Raw genomic sequence first — 18704 nt, 5'->3', positions numbered from 1 at the left:
TAAAGCAACTCTAATACAGGGATGGTAGAAGAAGTAATCAAATATAAATAAGTACATTAATAGGAGAGTATAAGTAAAATGAAGCTTGATTTTAATTGTTGGTTTCAACCTAATTATACAGTTGGCATGTTTGTGTTTAGGATGTGAAAAGAATATATAAATATTCTGAATTGTTAGCTTCAGGAAAGAGAAATGACTTACAATGTAGAATGTGAATGAGTGCTTTTAAGGGTGATATATATAATTAATTAATTTATATATTATATATATGTATTATATATATAATGTATATATTTTTTAGGTATCAGGCATTGAAACCAGTGGGGCTTAACCAATGAGCTACATCCCCAGCCCTTTTTTATATTTTATTTAGGGTTTATTTTTATATTTTATTTAGGGTTTCGCTAAGTTGCTTAGGGTCTTACTAAGTTGCTGAGGCTGGCTTTGAATTCACAGTCCTCCTGCCTCAGTCTCCCTAGTCAGTGGGATTACAGGTATGCACTACCATTCCTGGCTGAGAGATATGTTTTACTGCTCTCCTTTACAAGGAGATAATTCCACACTCTAAAGCAAATACACAATTATTTTAGCATGTTTTCTGTGCTCAAACAGGATACATAAAGACATTTATATTTTTAGTACCATACTTATAATATTCATTCATCTATTCATTCATTCAACAAAATTTATATTGTCCTTACTATGTGACAAGCATTATTCTAGGTGCCAGGAATATAATAGTGAACAAAAAAGCAAAGGACCTATTCTTATTCAATTTACATTCTACTGAGGATATCTGACAACATCCATAATTATTCTTTAATATTACTTAATATCCAATGTATATTAATGCCGCAGTTTGGCTGGGCACAAAATAACCGAGCCGCCACACAACCTTGTAGGTTCAAAACAGGAACTCCTTTATTCTCCGCACTCCGGTGAACGCCATGCACACGGCCTTCCCTGGGGACACACCACACACCAACCAGAAATCCCTCCTCCCATACTTCCCCAACCAATGGGAACTCTCCGGGAATCCCCGAGAGAACTCCAAAGTAGCAGGTGGACAGCAGGGGTCTAATATACAATTGAATACACAGCTTAACATAACCATTATCATCTCAATGGCTTGCTGGTCACCTCTCAACCACTGGCAAAAATGACTGGGCTATGGCTCTCAGCATATTAATAGCTTAGCAAATATCTCCCAAGTGAACTTTATGATTATTTTATTTCATATAGGATTCAGTTAAGATCTGTACCTTGCCTTTGATTGTTATATCTCTCAATTTTCCTTCTCTCTCTCTTTTTTTTTTGGGGGGTGGTGGTGGTGGTGCTTGGGATAGAACCCACATCCTTATCCATTCTATGCAAGTGCTCTCCCGCAGAGCTACATTCTCAGCCCTCTGAATTATCATTTCATCTAGAAGAGTCTCCCTGTCCCTCTCCACTTGCTCATGACATAGATTGTAGAAGGGACTGGGTGGTTGAGCTGTAGAATATTCTAGCTTATTATCTGTTGGATTGCTGCTTATCTGTGTTCCTTGTAAACCACAAGTTAGACCTGAGGGCTTGCTGTGATTCAGGTTAAGCATTTTTGGCAAGGAAACTTTAGAGGTGCTATTGTATATTTTACATTAGATTACGTCTGGGTGATTGTTCCACTGTTGGTGAGCTAAGAGTGGTTATGCAAAGCTAGGTTTTTCCACCGCTGTGGTCTGTACTGCAGTCTGCAACTGATTCCTCAACCCTCTGAATACCCAGTTTCTCATCAGTCTTGACTCAATAGTTTTAGCACCCATTGATGACCCTTGCTTGAATTTATTAGAACTTGCAAATGAGTGATTTTTAAAAAAATTCCATCGTTTCTTAGGCCTCATTAATGGTATTCTTCTGTGAAGAAGTGCTTTCCCTCATCCATATGGGTTTTTGGTTACCCTGAGAAAACAGGTAAAATCAGGATGGAATCTGAATTCTTCCCATCTAATTTTCAAATTTCAGAACTAAGACTTGGTGCAGTGACCACTTATAAAGGTGATAAGTCAATTTTGATTTTGGTTTTCTCTCTCTGAGTTTCTCTCTTCAGACTCTTTTTTAAACATTAAATGATATCTTTGTTGCAGTCATTATTCTTCATGTTTAAATTGTCACAACTTCAAGATGGCTTTTATGTTCTTTTGACATGATATTATGTTTGTGTTTGATTTCTGAGCCCTAAGGATATTTACCTTATATTATAAGGTATATATTATGTATGAGTTGTAAAGTGTATATATTTTCATGTGACTAGTGTATATGCACTTGAAATTATTTCATTATACCCAAAAGAATAATGTGCTTTTATTTAGTTCCCTATTTATGTAAAATTCATTTTAAGCCACTTATGTTTCTGATTATTTATCTTTTTCAAGATTTCTGTTCTAAGTCATAGCAGGTATCTTCTTTTTACATTCAGCATGAAATGGTACCTAGTAGGGTGGAATGGCATGTGTGAAGGGGATTGGACTGGCAGGCATTGGTGTCTCAGCAGTGGGGCACTTGATTCTGCTTGAATTTCAAGGATTCCCACTGTAATTGTCTTAATATTCAATCATTGAATATTGTGATATTTTATGTATAATTCAGGATGGTGATTTTGAATTTATATCTGGTTGAGAGATTTTTCTCTAATACATGGTTTGAATAAAACCCACTAAATAAGTGATTGAATTCATTTAGAGTTAAGGTTCTCTTCAGTGATGTGAGGAGGAATTCAAAGGACAGAGGTGTTGGAATACTGGTAAGAGTGATTGACATGGGCCCTTTGGATCTTAAGCTTTGTCCCATGGGCTGGAGATTGTAGTGAATGATGCTGAGGTTGAAGAACCAGAAATGCCAATGTCTTGGCTGGGCACAAGATCACGAGCCACCACACACCTTGTAGATTCAAACAGCAATTCTTTATTCCCGAACTTACACCGGCCCTGTACAAACACGTTCAGGGGAAATCTCAAAAATTGCCCTCACAATTCTTCTCAATTCCACGAGAACTCAAGGCAGCAGGAACGCCCTATTCCCAGCAGCAATGAACTTAAACCTGGAACTTCCCTAAAACCACATTGTCTTAAACCTGGAAGGCCTTAAACTTGTCTTAAACAGGGAACGCCCTAAACCCAAGGAGGGGGATCCTTCCTCAAACCTGCAGGATACACCTTAAACCTGGATCCACCCTCGTCCTTGAGCAGGGTCACCTTTCTCAAACACACATGCAAGGTCACAGCGGATTTCCAAGGCAAGTCCATTTAACATGGGGTACGCTGACAAGGAAATTTCGATGCGTCATTCCTACTTGGCAATGGCCCTCAGCACAGAAAGATGGAAGAGTGGACCTGACCATTGGGTCTCTACCTTTTTATTTTAGAATGAGTGGGACATTTGGGGTGATATATCTGACAAATGTTTTAGCAAATGTTTGTTGAATGAATGAGTGACAGAATCCAGGAAATGGGGAACTGAGCCATATCTGAGGAACATGTCATCTAAGATGATGTAACAAGGAAATGAGAGTCAAACTTAGATGATTGAACATGACTGTGTTACATTAACTTTGCACTGTGTTGTATTAGTTGATTTACCTGAGTGATTTTAACATTAAATTAGGAAGACTCTTCTAGAAGGATGTAAATTCAGTGATTTGAAAAGCGAGTGAAGACTCCTCTTTTAGCTACTAACTTAAAATTGATTTGGTGGGGGCAAATTATTTAGAAAATGTATTAGGTTTTAGTGTAATTATATTTCTTATTTATTTCTTTAAGAATGTCTTACCTGTCCAAAAGGCAGCTTCACGAACTCTATGTGTTTTTCTACGATATAACCGTAAACAAGAACAGAGACATGAGGTCATTCAAAAATTAATTGAACGTAAGTGATGATTGTCACTCATTTTGAAAACAAAAACCAGAAAGTAACCAAATCAATGGGCTTTAATTAAATATGAATTGTGTTAAGTATTGTTTCACCAATAGGCAAATGTTGGTAATTGTCTAGTGTGTGCATTCATTTTAGTTTTGTCGATTAATTTGTGTTTATTTTGGAAATCTTTATGGCAGGATCAGATCTGCGATGAATGAAAATAGTAATTACTTGGAGCCTTCTTGTGAATTTCAACATTTAAGAAGTCAAAATATGTAAATTTATGTTGAAATCCTAGTTCCTTCCTTGATGAAACATTATTTGGTACTAAAATATGAATAGAATATTTATTAACCTAATCACTTATTTTGTAATTTGTTTTCAATATTAGTAGAATTAGTAGAAAATATTTTTCCCCTTGAATAAATATGAGTCTAGTGAGTTTAGATGGTTTTACTGTCTTAAAAAACTAAGTCATATAACAAATGCAAATTCATTTTAATTTGTTAAGGGCTAAAGTGAAGGCATAAACCTTTAGTTAAAGTGTTAATTCTAAAAATAATGGCACATACCTACAAATGCTTAGTGAATTTGCTATTCATTGAATATTTGACTTACTTATTGAACAGTAATGGGATTTTCTAGTTGTTGGAACTTGCCATTTTAAGCATTGCTATTTTTCAAAAAAAATAGAGTACTTTTATAAAATTCCATTTGAGAAAAATTATTTTCAGTACTCTTTAATCTTTCTTCTTGAGGCCTGTTGTAACTCAGTTTTCATTCAGAATGTTTTAGTTTGCAAGAAGATTCTATTTGGTTTTAATATTAAGAACTTTTCTTCTGAACATTTATGCAAAAAGTAGAACTTCATCTTCTCAAAGCATGTTTAAGGAAATAAGAATATGTTATGGATTATTAAAAGATTTGAAGTTATATAATCCTATATTTAATTCTAGCAGATTTTAGCCTCTCTGAATGTTAGCTAGCACTAACATTCTTATATTTTAGGAGGGCTAAGTATGTGCATCCCATTGGATTGTTTTTCAGGGTTAGATGAGATATCTTGTGTTAAGTACTTAGGATATAGTGAATGATCAAAAAATAGTAGACCTGGTCTTTTAATAATTAATATTTGTGGCATTTAATACAATATGAATAAAACATTTTGCTGATTTTTGAGGTGTCAATAATTTTGGAATCTACAAATCTGGAGAATATAATGTGATTTTTTTTCTTTTATCTCTTGGATTTGCTAAACAAATTATGGGTTTAAATAAACTTGACACAGATTTTGTGTGTTTAACATTGTCATGCATAATTTCATGTAGGAAAAATTAACTTACTTTTTTTGTTGTTTTAGAACTTGGTCAAGGAAAAAGTTACTGGAATAGGCTTCGATTTTTGGACACCTGTGAATTTATCATAGAACTCTTTTCCAAATCATTTTTCTGTAAATATTTCTTTCTGCCTGCTATTGAACTGACACATGATCCAGTAGCAAATGTAAGGTATGTTGCCATTCTCTTTCTGTAGGCTTTCTCTTCACGTTCTTATATACTGCCTTCCTACTTATTGATGTTTGGTTTTCTTTCTTTTTTTTTTTTAAAGAAAGTGAGAGAGGGGGAGAGAGAGAGAGAGAGAGAGAGAGAGAGAATTTTGATATTTATTTTATAGTTATCGGCGGACACAACATCTTTGTTTTGTATGTAGTGCTGAGGATCGAACCCGGGCCACTCGCATGCCAGGCGAGCGCACTACCGCTTGAGCCACATCCCCAGCCCTTGGTTTTATTTCTTAAGCTTAGGGGTCTTATTAAAGAAGTTGATGCTTGTACCAAAGCAATGGAGTATTGACCTTATGTTTTCTTCTAACAATTGTGAGTCTTTAATCCATTTTGTTGATTTTTGTGCAAGGTGAGAGAGATAAGGATCAAAGTTCTTCTTCTACATATGGATATAGTTTTCCCAGCACCATTAGTTAAAAAGGTATCTTTTCTCCAACATATAGTTTTTGGCACCTTAGTCAAGTATCAGATGGCTCTATGTGTGTGGGTTTGCCTTTGTGTTTTCTGTACTATTTCAGTGGTCTTTGTGTCTGTTTTGATGCCAATGCCATGCTGGTTTTGTTACTATGGCTATGTAGTATAATTTGAGATCAGATATTTTGATGCCTCCTGTATTGCTCTTTTTGCTTTGGCTATTTTGAGTCTTTTATTCTTCCAAATAAATTTTAGGACTCTTTTTTAGTTCTGTGAAGAATATCATTGGTATTTTGATGGAAATTGCATTGAATCCATATATTGCTTTTGGTAACATAGCCATTTGACAATATTAATTCTGCCTGTCCAAGAATGTTAGGGGGTCTTTCCATCTTCTGAAGTCATCTTCAATTTTTTTTCAGTGTTCTATAATTTTCATTGTAGATCTATCACCTCTTTTGTTAGATTAATTTCTAAATATTTCATATCTGTTTTTTGAGTTAGAACAACAGATAAATTTTGCATGTGATAAATCATCACTTATAAAAGCAGTTGACAAAAATAATTCAAAAGAAAATGAATCATCTGTACTTTGGTCAGTATGACTAACAGCAGTGCAGACTCTTAAGAGCCATCTGCCAGTTCAGAAATCAAGTGCTTAATCAAATATCACTCCATCAATTTGGGGAAGTAGGAGATCATTGCATAGGAATTTGTCTTGGTCCTCACTCTTCTGCCTGGGCAGCTGTCAGCCAAAGATGGGTCCAGTTACCTGGCTTTTGGGTACCAAAGCCTTTACCCAGTGCTGTAGAGATGTGCAGATAGAGTGAAGGCTATCACAGCCCAGAGTGGTAGGATTGTGTAGGTTAGGAGGATTGTTTCTGGAGCCACATGCCTGAGCTGAGATTGCCCCTCTATACTGGCTGGGTGTCTTTGGGCAAGTTAGAAGACATCTTTGTGCATTGATTTTCTGAGTACCTAATCCATAGGAAGGAATTAGGAATTTTAATAATTTACACAAAGAACTTTGCTTACCAGAAATGTGTGGTTCTTAATCTCAAGAATTTGATAAACTTATGGGCCCAGGATTCTTACAGAGATAACCATTACTGAGCCTTTTGTAGCTTCTGCTGAATATGTTTCTAGACATTCCTTGGGGAAAAAAAACAATAAAGCATGCATAGACTATTGAGTGTTTTTATCCTTCCATAAGTTAATGTTTAAATGTTTACCTAAATTAACTGAGTTTAGATAATATTAAGGCTAGGAAAACCCTGTTGGTATTCAAAGAAGCCTCTCCCCAGCTGCCAGAAATGAAATGCCTTCTCCTGGGGCCCTGGGACTCCTTGGTTGTGTCACCAGCATCCGTGGTGAGTGCTGAGTGAGGTGTCAATAATTTTAGAGTCTGCAAATATGGGGAATATAATGTGATTTTTTTCTTTTATCTCTTGGATTTGCTAAACAAATTATGGGTTTAAATAAACTTGTCACAGATTAGTATTGCTGCCATGCTGAACATTCTAGAGAAAGACCTACTTTACCTTTTTTGAGTCATGAACAGAAAATTTTGTTATATCTGAAGACTTCTCAACTGAAGATTCTGCTGAGAAAGCATCCTAGAAACTCTCAAAATGAGATTTAGCTGTCTCAAAGCTTGCAGTAGAAATAAATTCATTCACAGATGAATGAGTGAATCCAGCAGCTGTGAGAGAGACAGTGGCCCAGCATCCCTGCCCCAGAAGGGCTCTGGCTGAGGAGATGGAGTTCTGCAAAGCAGAGGGTTCCTCTGAGCCATCTCCTCCTGGAAAGGCGTTCTTCCCACGTTACCTCCTCCCCCTCAGCATTCTTCAGCCTCCTGGGTCTTTCTCGTAAATCTAGTCTAGACTAGGTGTGCTTCCTTTCATCTCTCTTTTCTCTCACAGCACTTACCACCTTGGTAATCTCTCAGATCTCAGGGTGTGACCATCACCTGCTGAGGATGTATGACTTTATCTCCTGCAAGGACATCTACCTGGACAACAGTCCATGTGGCATTTCCATTGCTTATCTAATAGGCTTCTCAGATTGAATCTGTCCAGAATTCAGTCCTGATCTTCCTTACTTGCTTTGCTCCTTCTGCAGTCTTTTTCATCTCAGTAAATAATTGGTTCATCTTTTTACTTGCTCAGGTCAACATTTTAACTCCTTTTTTTTTTTTCATACATGAAGTATCTCAGCATATCCCGCTGCTTGAAAAATATATATAGAATCCAGCTACTTCTAACCCCTCTGCTGCTGCCTGTCTGGTGCATTAGACCAGTAGCTCTTACAAAGGCCTCTCGTTTCTCTTTTCTCCTTTACCACCTACAGTCTAACCTCAAAACAGCAGCCAGATGATATGACATTTCTTACTGCACTCAAAATAGAAGGTAGTCTGCCTACAGTGACCTGAAGGGCCACAAGCTGGCCTCTTGTCACTGCTGTGAGGTCTCCTGCTAATCTCTTTTTGACTGTTTGTACACAAAGCCAGTTTGCTCAGGTGGACCGCTTACTAATTTGGGGCAACACCAGAGGCAAGGTCCCTGTAATGCTCTTCTGCAGATACTTACATGGCTCATATTCTGCTACTTTTTAAGTCTTTGGTTAAATGCTATATCTGCAGTGAAATCCTCATTGATCCCCTCTCTCACCACCTGCTTTAAAGTTGAACCACCCTCCTCCTCTTGTTTCCCTCATTTGTTTCTCTGTAGCACTTAAACAACTATCAGAAAAAATTGTGCACATTTGTTTATTCTCTCTTTCGTATCCCCATACTGGGATGTGAATTCCCCAAGAGGAAAGAATATTATTGGTTTTATTCCTTTTCATATCTCAGTATCAGAGTAATGAATTTCAGACACATAAAACATACTTCATAAACATTTATTGCATGAATAAATGATTCTCAGGCTATCTCAAACTCGGATTTTCTTTGTTCTGTGTTACTATTATTCTTCATTGAACCATTCATTATAAATATTAATTTATTACAGAATGAAACTTTGCTATCTGTTACCCAAAGTCAAGTCAACTCTGAAGATTCCTGCAGATAAGCATCTACTTCAGCAGCTAGAAATGTGTGTGCGAAAACTGCTGTGCCAGGAAAAAGACAAAGATGTCCTGGCTATTGTGAAGAGAGTGAGTGTTCCTTTTGCCACAGTCTTTGTTTCTTGCATTCACATAGTATTAAGCATAGTTTTACTACTTTAGCTTGACAGGAGAGCAGTATGTTATGATATTTATACCCTTGCTAAAGTAGTAATTAGTAAATGATTTGGTTGGTGTGTGCTACACAACTGGATATGAAAGTTCCTTCTGAAGGGCTGTGAGATATTGTGCTTTTATATATAGTGTATAATCTCCAGAGGAGCTTATAGATTTTTCTTATAAGTGATTATATTCCAGTAAAATTTGGTAAAATTAAGAAAGTCACATCTTATAGAAACAGACTTGGAAGGGCCTCTGGATTACTTCAGTGGATAGCTTGACTTTTCAAAAGTCCTTGATCTGGAAATTCTGCATCTGCTGCAGATGGTGTTAGTAAGTGGCAGAGCCAAGACTTGAACCAAGGGCTGGTATTGACCCCTCAACCATATTTCTTTTAAAATAGTGTGACATTTATTATTTTTGTTTTGTGTTGTTTTGTTTCAGTATGAGGTCTTATTATATGGATTGTTTGGGAATGTTGGAAAACTAAAACAATTAGTATTTGGGTTAGTAAGCTCAAACCTTAAAATACTTTGTAGTTTTCAAAACCTTTTTGCTGAATATATAACTGGAAACTCATGAAATGTGAGTTATGACTTTTATCTGTTATAAGATCAAACTGAATTAAAGTAGTTACTTTTATGAAGCTGAATGTGACATTTAGAACGGTTTTTGTGCATTTATTTTTTGTGTGAGAAATTAATTTGTTAATGTTTTAAATAGATTAGCATCATTGATAAGAAAAAAGAAAATCCTATGATTTTTTCCCCTTTTATTCTAAAGATTGTTGCCAGGTGTCATAAGGAACTTTTTAATAAAGTGATTTGATAACTCAGTTATTAATTAGTAGAATAATTTACTGAAATGTGAATTCCTCTTTCCTCAATAGAAATAACCAGAAACACCTGAAGTTAGAGATGCAGCTAGATTTAAACACACACATGCATGCACATTTGGTTCTGCCAGACACGTCTGTCTTTACTATTGAAGTATAATTATTTTAACTTGTCAAAATAATAAACGTGAGAGAGTTACTTTTCCAAAAGAAGTTATTAATTCAAGAGATATTATAAGGTGGGGTGGATCTCCTAAAAATCAAAGGGAGATCAGCAGAGGAAAGAGACTATGATAGGAAGCAGGGAGGGAGGGAGGAAGGGAGGGAGGAAATGCTGGGGAGTGATATTGGCCATATTATATTGCTATATTGTATGCATGAGTGAATATGTAACAACAAATCCTATCAATATGTACAAAATATTTTGAACCTGGAAAAAAAGAGAGAGGTATAAGCTACCTCCAAAAGTAGGTACAATAATAATGTAATTAAATTAGTGGATTGTTAATCCACAATGGATTATTCTGGAGTGAAGCTTTTATTTTAAGCATATTTTTCATAATGAGGTTAATCTGTCTCATGAAATTCTGTAGTTAACACTGATCAAACTGAGGTATTATTAATTTGGGAAACTGAGGGAGCTGCACCAAGCTTGGGGATAAAAATGGAATAGCTTACTGTAACTAGGTTTTTAATATGGAAAGTAATTTTGTCTAAAAAGGGATATTTCATGTCATGAAACATACATTTTTTATAAATTTGATCAAATAGAGTATCAAATAAATCTTATATGTTGACAATAGATAGCTTTAAGTTTATGAATGTATAAATTTACTTTGGTCATTAGGTAGGGTTACTTTTGTAGAATAAATTTTAGGAGAATTGTTCTCTGTCAGAAATAGAACCATGGATTAGATTGACCATTATTTGATTAGAATTATGTTTTCAGACTGGTATATTCTGAAAGATATCTCTATTTAAGAAAGAACTTTCAGAGCAAAGCCTTTTCTATTGGTCAGACTACTGAAATGATAAACAATCTCTTTGGAAAGGACCTAAGGATTTTAATCCAACTGAGAGCTTGCTCCATGTATATTTAGCTAAGAAACTTTTTAATATTTCAAAAACTGTGTTCTATTTCTTAAAGTTCAGAAAAGATTGGCACTGGGAGTTAGGAATTAATTAAATTGAATTTAGTGTTTAAAGCCTCTAGACTTGTTCCTCTTAATGTTAAACACTTCAGAAAGTTAAAGTGGATCCTGGTGCTAATACACAGAGGTTGATTGAAACTGTAGAACTGGGTAGAACTACAGAGTTTTCTCTTCAGCTCTCCTGCAGTGTGGTAGTCTTCCCATTGAACCTCCTGGGAAAGAAGTCTCTGAGGAATGGTTGATTGCTTGAGTTTAGTTACTATTGAATAATTCTAAAAACTTCCTTTCCAGACTGTACTAGAGTTGGACAGAATGGAAATGTCTATGGATGCTGTAAGTGAACTCTCTTTACCTTATATGGAAAGAAAGGTTTAAACACAGGCGCAAAGTCACCATGAATGTTGGCCATGTTGTTACAGTTTCAGAAAAAGTTTTATGAAAAAGATTTGTTGGATCAAGAGAAGGAAAGAGAAGAACTACTTCTTTTGGAAATGGTATGCTTTATTGTTTTTAACAAACATACACATGTGTTCTTTTTTGAGAAGTGTTAACTGTGCTTTCTTATTAAACTTAAAAATAATTTCTTTTATCATATTACTTCTTTTCTTCCTAGTGTCTTAAGAAGGGTCTTGGTTTTCTGAAATCTATTCTTTCATGAACTGGCAAAAAAAAAAAAAAAACAAAAAAAAAACTACATTTGAGAGCCTTAAAAAAAAGACTACTTTATAGCAGTAAAACTGACATAAAATTAACTGTGTATATTTAAAATACATAGTTTGATGAGTTTTAACATGTGGACCTAACCTTGACCCTATTACCACCATCAAAGTACCAAGCATTTTCATTCTCCCATGTTTTCAGATGCCTCTTGGTAATTCAAATCATCTCTTCTAGTCTCTAGAATCCACTGATCTAGTTTCTGTCACTATATAGTTGCATTTTCTAGAAGTTATATAAATTGAATCATTTGTCATTCTTCTTTCTATCAGTGTAATGGTTTTTCAGATTCATCCATATTATATGTATCAATAAGTCATCCCCCTTTATTTTGGGGTAGTATTCTATATTATGCATATGCTTGTGTATTTACATTTTAACAGGTATTTGGGTTACTTCTAGTTTGGGGATATTACAGTAAAGCTTCTGTAGCTGTACTAGTGGGTATGTAATGGTATCTCATTATGGTTTTAAATTGTATATACCTGGTGCCTAAAGATTTTGAGCATCTATCCTTTTTATTTATTGGCCTCTTGATGAAATTTGATTTCAAAATTTAAAGTGGATGGTTTCTTATTATTATTGAGATGTCATATTTCTTTGTGCTTTATAAATACAATTCGTTAGTTACATATTATATATATTATAAATATTTTCTTGGAGTCTGTGGTTTATCTTTTCATTTACTTAACAGTATGTTCTTTTGAAGAACATAAATTTTAAATTTTTATAAAGTCCAATTTATCAGTTTTTTCCTCTTTTATTCTGTTAATATATTGAATTACACTGATTTTTCAAATAGCAAACCAATTTTGTGTTGGAGGCAAAACCTACTTGGTGATGACATGTTATCCTTTCCTTTCTCTATTTTGGCTAATGTTTTTATTAAGGAATTTTACATCTGTATTAATGGATTTCCTAGTGAAATAGGTTTATAATTTTATTTTTAAATAACTTTTTGGGTTATATTTGGTATTAGAATTATTCTGGCCTTATAAAACAAGATGGGTAGTATTCCTGCCTCCTATTTTCTGAAAAATTCTGTAGAGACCATTTTCTTTCCTCTCAACCTTAAAAGAAGAATATTATTTTGCCATTTACCAATTAGAAATTGAAATAGCTAAATGGAGATTGTTCTTTTTGTTTTGGAAAAAAAGGAAGAAATTGAAATAGCCAATGGTAACATGTTTTGCTTATGAGCATCAGTAAATACCTTCTAGAAAATAAAGGCTCATTATAACAGTGATGCAAAACTCAGTGTTTTTTTTTTTTTTAATCTGGGTAAACCCAAAACTGTAGATTTGTAAAAGAGCACAAATTTGAAAGGACAGCAAATTCTTTAGACACAAATATGGAAAAACCCCACTTTTTAAAGATAGTTTTCCAAACTAATTGTATTTCAGAAGCTTAATTCTTACCAGAATGACTTCCTAACTCTGTTTCAGCTTTTCCTTTAACATGGAGATTCTGTTCTCCTAACAGGAGCAATTAGAGAAGGAGAAGCAACAGAATGATGGAAGGCCCCTGAGTGACAAGATCTTTGATAAGAAACGTAAGTTGTTTGTGAAAATCGTTTGCTTGGTGTAGCACAGAGACTGGGGATACATGAATAAATGGCAGCAGCCAGTGTAAGATTCAGATCCTTCCAGAGGAAAGTTTGGGGTGGGGTTAAAAGCTGTGAGATTGTGAAATTAGTCACTAAATAGCAAAGAAAACATGGATATATATATAAAATATTTGGAAAAGAGTGCTGCTTAACTAGGGTTAGTGATTCCTATTTTCTGTATTTTACATTTGTGGAGATTCATAAGGACTAGAGGATATTATAAAGTTTAAAACAGAGTTTGTTTTAGGCAGAGACACTAAGACACTGACGCAAAGTCTGCCCAAGAACATCCCTATCTCTGTTCCTGGACCTTCTTCTAGCACCCCATCAACAAGTAAGAAGTGACTTTTTTATGTCTTTTTTGAAAAATTTACTGCTAAATGAGCTATGTTATCCTGAAACATCTTTTGCCTTTTACTGTTAATCATTTGGTGGTTCATAGTGGTAGTGTGGGTAAGAGATTCTTCTCCATTCAGATCAAACTAGGAAGAACACTCAGTCCATTTGTGTTTTACTGAAAATGGTGGGCTTGGGGAGGAAATGGGGGAGGGGCAACTAGGCTGGACTGAACAATTGCATTTTCCTTTTTTCTGCTTATTACTCTAGGCAAAGAAATCAAGAAATCCAAATTGATTCGAAGCCAGTCTTTTAATAATCAAGCTTTTCATGCAAAATATGGCAACTTAGAGAAAAGTGCTAGGTATGACCTGTTAGCTATTCATTTTTAACTTTTGATTTTATAGTCACATGTATATATTTTGTGAAACATTAACATTATTATAAAACTCAGAATTAATCTTGTGTGTTTTTTTAAAAAGACTGTCAAATATTCTCATTTATAAAGATTATTACACTTAAAATTGGGGCTGTGGATATAGCGTAGTAGCAGAGCACTTGGCTGTCATGCTCAGGGGCCCTGAGTTCAATCCTTAGAACTGCCAAAAAAAAAAAAAAAAAAAAAGGAAGTGTCCCAATTTGCATAAACATAGGTATCTTGACATTTGAGGAAGAATATTGGCAGGACACTGAGTAAGAACATCATGGAATCCATGTATTTATGAGAGGGTGGCACTATCTCATGAGCCATTTTGGATGGCCCACTTAGCCTCAGTGCTAAGTGGGTGTGGACACCCATTTGCTGTTAATGCTATTTTCCTACATATAAAGAAGCCACTGGAATGTTGCTATAGGAAGGTGGTCACAAGAGAATTCTGACAATAGGTAAATGTCTGGTTTTATTTTTTTCAGTTGAAGAGACAAAATTACAGTTAAGATTAGGAGAGAAGTAGCACAAATTAAATTGCCATGCTTTAAGTATAGTAATCTTAAGAAAATATAAATGTCTTTAAAAGCATTCATGTCTCAAGATAAATAACATGTTACAGAAAAAACATATTTTTCTTTTATTAAAGATAACATTCCAGAGTTTCAACTGTAGTTTGGGGAAGTAGATCCAACTAGAGTTCCTAGTCAATAGGGCAATGTTAGGATGCATGGAGAGGAGAGATTATGACTAAAGAAAAGTAATTTTTATGAAAATTTTACCCATCTTACCTGGGTTTCCTGAACATCAAAAGAAAAACTGGTTCTGATGAAATGAAAGTTTAAGGAAAAGCCTTTAATTTATAGACTAAGTGTCCTAAGGCATGGAATTTGAAACAAATGAGAAATAAAAGAAGAAAGCATATTTTATAAGTAGTAGAGGAAAGAATTTACAAAACAAGATTAATAGCTGAAGTGTAGGGATCCAAGGCTGAGAAGCATATTCCTGTATTTTAACGGAATCGTGTTCTTTTCCAGTAAGAGCTCCACAGCAGCATATGCACCCTCTGTCTCAGGATTAGCAAAGACTGCAGTGCTTTCACTAAGTGGTAAGTAGCCATCTAAGCTCTTCAAAAAATTTCCTAAACTTAATAAAATATTATTTTCTTTCAATGACTTAGCGCTTTATTTCTAGATAGTTTTCCCTAAATTTATTTATTTATTAAATCCCTGAGAAATTAAGAAAAGTACTTGAAAAAGAATCAAGAAAAAATCCCTAGCAATTAAGAAAAATACTTGACTGTAATCTCTTGTTTTTATCGTGTCAAGACTCAGAGTTTAATACTTGAAAAAGGTACGATGGGATAGGATGGCTGCACTGTGGTCTCAGGGCCTACCGAGGCTCAGACCAGAGGCTTTCCAATAATTTGAAGGGAGTTGAAGGCAGTAGGGATTCACTGTCACTCATGTGCAGCTGTTTATTCCCAGTGTTGACAGGCTTCTGTAAAGGGCAGATCACAAATATTTCAGATTGGTCTCTGTCACAGTTACTCAACTCTGATGTTGTAGTATAAAAATAATCACAGTTGACACCTAATGATTTAGTGTGGCTGTGTTCCAGTAAAACTTAACTTATAAAAACAGGCAGCAGGGAAGATTTACCTGAAGGCTGTGGTTGCTGACCTCTGGCTTATATACTAGGAAGGTAGAGTTACGTGATGAACACGCTGGAGTATTATGCTAAACATTACTGAAGCTGTGTGTATTTTTAACTTTCTGTCTTGGTGATATTGGGTGAAAGTTGTGATACTGATTGGTGATAGTTTTTTTAGTGTAAATAATGCCGATCCTGCTCAAAGCTCTGAAATTTTTATGGGCCTCGTTATATTTCCGTTTTAGTTTCCATTTTGAATATTCTGTCTTCCTCTCACTGTGTTTTTTTATTCTAATGAAGAATATGTATACTCATTGGCTGTTTTATAAACAGTTTTTCATTTTTAGAACAGAACATCATTCTAAAATTAAATCATTGCCATCCACATATAGTATATAGTTTGGTTTCACAAGGTGGACTGTGGCTATCTTAGGAAACCTGAAATACTTTGAAAGTAGACAGTTGTCAAATCAGTTATCATCATATCTTGAACTCAGGCTTGTAAGTAATAAAACTGTTGATTCCTTTTATTTCAGCAAAGCAGTGTCCTTAGGAAGTACTAAGGAACATTTAGTGTTCAAGAATTTATTTACAATACAGAATGCCTTTAAAAATTTTAGATGCAAATGAAAGCCAGTTTAAATTAGCTCAACTTAGAGTTAATGGTACAAATGATTACAGGTGTCTTTAAGGGTTCTTCAGACATAGATATTTTGGAGATTCCTTCATTCTGCTGCAAATAGGCATCTTTATCCATAAATTGTAGCAATATTCCCCAATAAATATCTCTACCCAAATCACCAAGAATATTGATGTAGAACTGATTTTTAAAATTATGTGTGTTAATTTCTTTAGTTTTTACTCTACTAGTTCTGAAGTACACTGAGAATCAAGAAAGTGGATATGGTTTATAGATCCTAAAACTTACCTTCAATGTCTTAAATAAAAGCATGTACTTTATAAGGGTAAATCTCTTATAAATATTTGAAAAATTCTATCTTAAGGACTCACGTATTTTTTTTTAAATTTTTTTTTATTATTGGTCTTTCAAAATATTACATAGTTCTTAATACATCATATTACACGGTTTGATTCAAGTGGGTTATGAACTCCCACTTTTACCCCGTATACAGATTGCTGAATCACATCAGTTACCCTTCCATTGATTGACCTATTGCCTTTCTAGTGTCTGATGTATTCTGCTGTCTGTCCTATTCTCTACTATCCCCCCTCCCCTCCCCTCCCCTCCCATTTTCTCTCTCTACCCCTTCTACTGTAAATCCTTTCTTCCATTTGTATTATCTTGTCTTACCCCTCCTTTCCTTTTATATGTCATTTTGTATAACCCTGAGGATCGCCTTCCATTTCCATGCGATTCCCCTTCTCACTCCCTTTCCCTCCCACCTCTCATCCCTGTTTAATGTAAATCTTCTTCTCAAGCTCTTCGTCCCTACCCTGTCCTTGATTACTCCCCTTATATCAAAGGAGTCATTTGGTATTTGTTTTTTAAAGATTGACTAGCTTCACTTAGCATAATCTGCTCTAATGCCATCCATTTCCCTCCAAATTCTATGATTTTGTCATTTTTTAATGCAGAGTAATACTCCATAGGGACTCACGTATTTTTAAGGGAGCCTATAAGTTGAGTGAAATATCTCGTAAGGTTAATGAGCTTATTATCTATCAATATGTATTACTTAATGAAATACATATTGAAGAAAAAGTCAGTGTATAATCACACATCTTAGCAGTAAAGAGAAAATGGAAGCAAGTGTCTTTTAACAAGTATATGAGATGTTCACAGAGAGGATTGTAGTTAGTTGCAGGACTCAGAGTGGGCTTTCTGATGAGTATGTCAGTTGAGATAACCCTTAAAGTGTGCTAAGATTTTCAAAACAGAGGCGGTTATGGAATAACACCCAGGCATAATACCAGACATACACAAAGGCTGGTCGTTGGCATCTTTTTTTTGTTGTTCTAGTTGGTTATACATGACAGCATAATGCATCTCAACTCATTGTACACAAATGGAGCATAACTTCTTATTTCTCTGGCTGTACATGATGCAGAGTCACACCACTCATGCAATAATACATGTACACAATGTCTGTCTCATTTCATCATCCTTCCCACCCTCCATACTTCTTCCCCTCCCCTCCCCTCCCCTCCCTTCACTCCCCTCTGCCCAATCCAAAGTTCCTCCATTCTTCCCTAGCCCCCCCACCCCCCATTATGGATCAGCATCCACATATCAGAGAAAACTTTTGACCTTTGTCTTTTTTTGGATTGGCTTATTTTGCTTAGCATGATATTCTCCAACTCCATCCATAATTTCCTTCTTCTTTAAGACCGAGTAATATTTCATTGTGTATATATACCACCTTTTCTTTATCCATTCATCTATTGAAGGGCATTTAGGTTGGTTCCATAGTTTAGCTATTGTGAATTGAACTGCTGTGAACATTGGCTGTGTCAGTGTAGTATGCTGATTTTAAGTCCTTTGGGTATAAACCGAGGAGTGGGATAGCTGAGTCAAATTGTGGTTCCATTCCAAGTTTTCTAAGGAATCTCCATACTGCTTTCCAGAGTGGTTGCATCAATTTGCAGTCCTACCAGCAATATATGAGTAAACCTTTCCTCCCACATCCTTGGGTTGTTGACGTCTTCAGGAAGCAGCAGCCAGCCAGTTTGGCTAGAATGTGGAGTGTGTGTTGAAGGAGTGTTATAAGATAGAACTAAAAGGAAAAGTTGAAATCAAAATTTGGAAGGTTGGCTTGGATACTTTTTACTTAATGTGAACTCACCATTAATTGTGTGGTGACTTTTCCTTTCATTAGTTGCAACATTCTGCCCAAGATTATGTGGACACAGCAGACTGTGGGAGA

Source organism: Urocitellus parryii, chromosome 6 (genome assembly GCF_045843805.1).
Source record: "Urocitellus parryii isolate mUroPar1 chromosome 6, mUroPar1.hap1, whole genome shotgun sequence".
Taxonomy (NCBI): domain Eukaryota; kingdom Metazoa; phylum Chordata; class Mammalia; order Rodentia; family Sciuridae; genus Urocitellus; species Urocitellus parryii.
The sequence above is the reverse complement of the archived record's forward strand: the minus strand, read 5'-3'. Positions refer to the sequence as shown.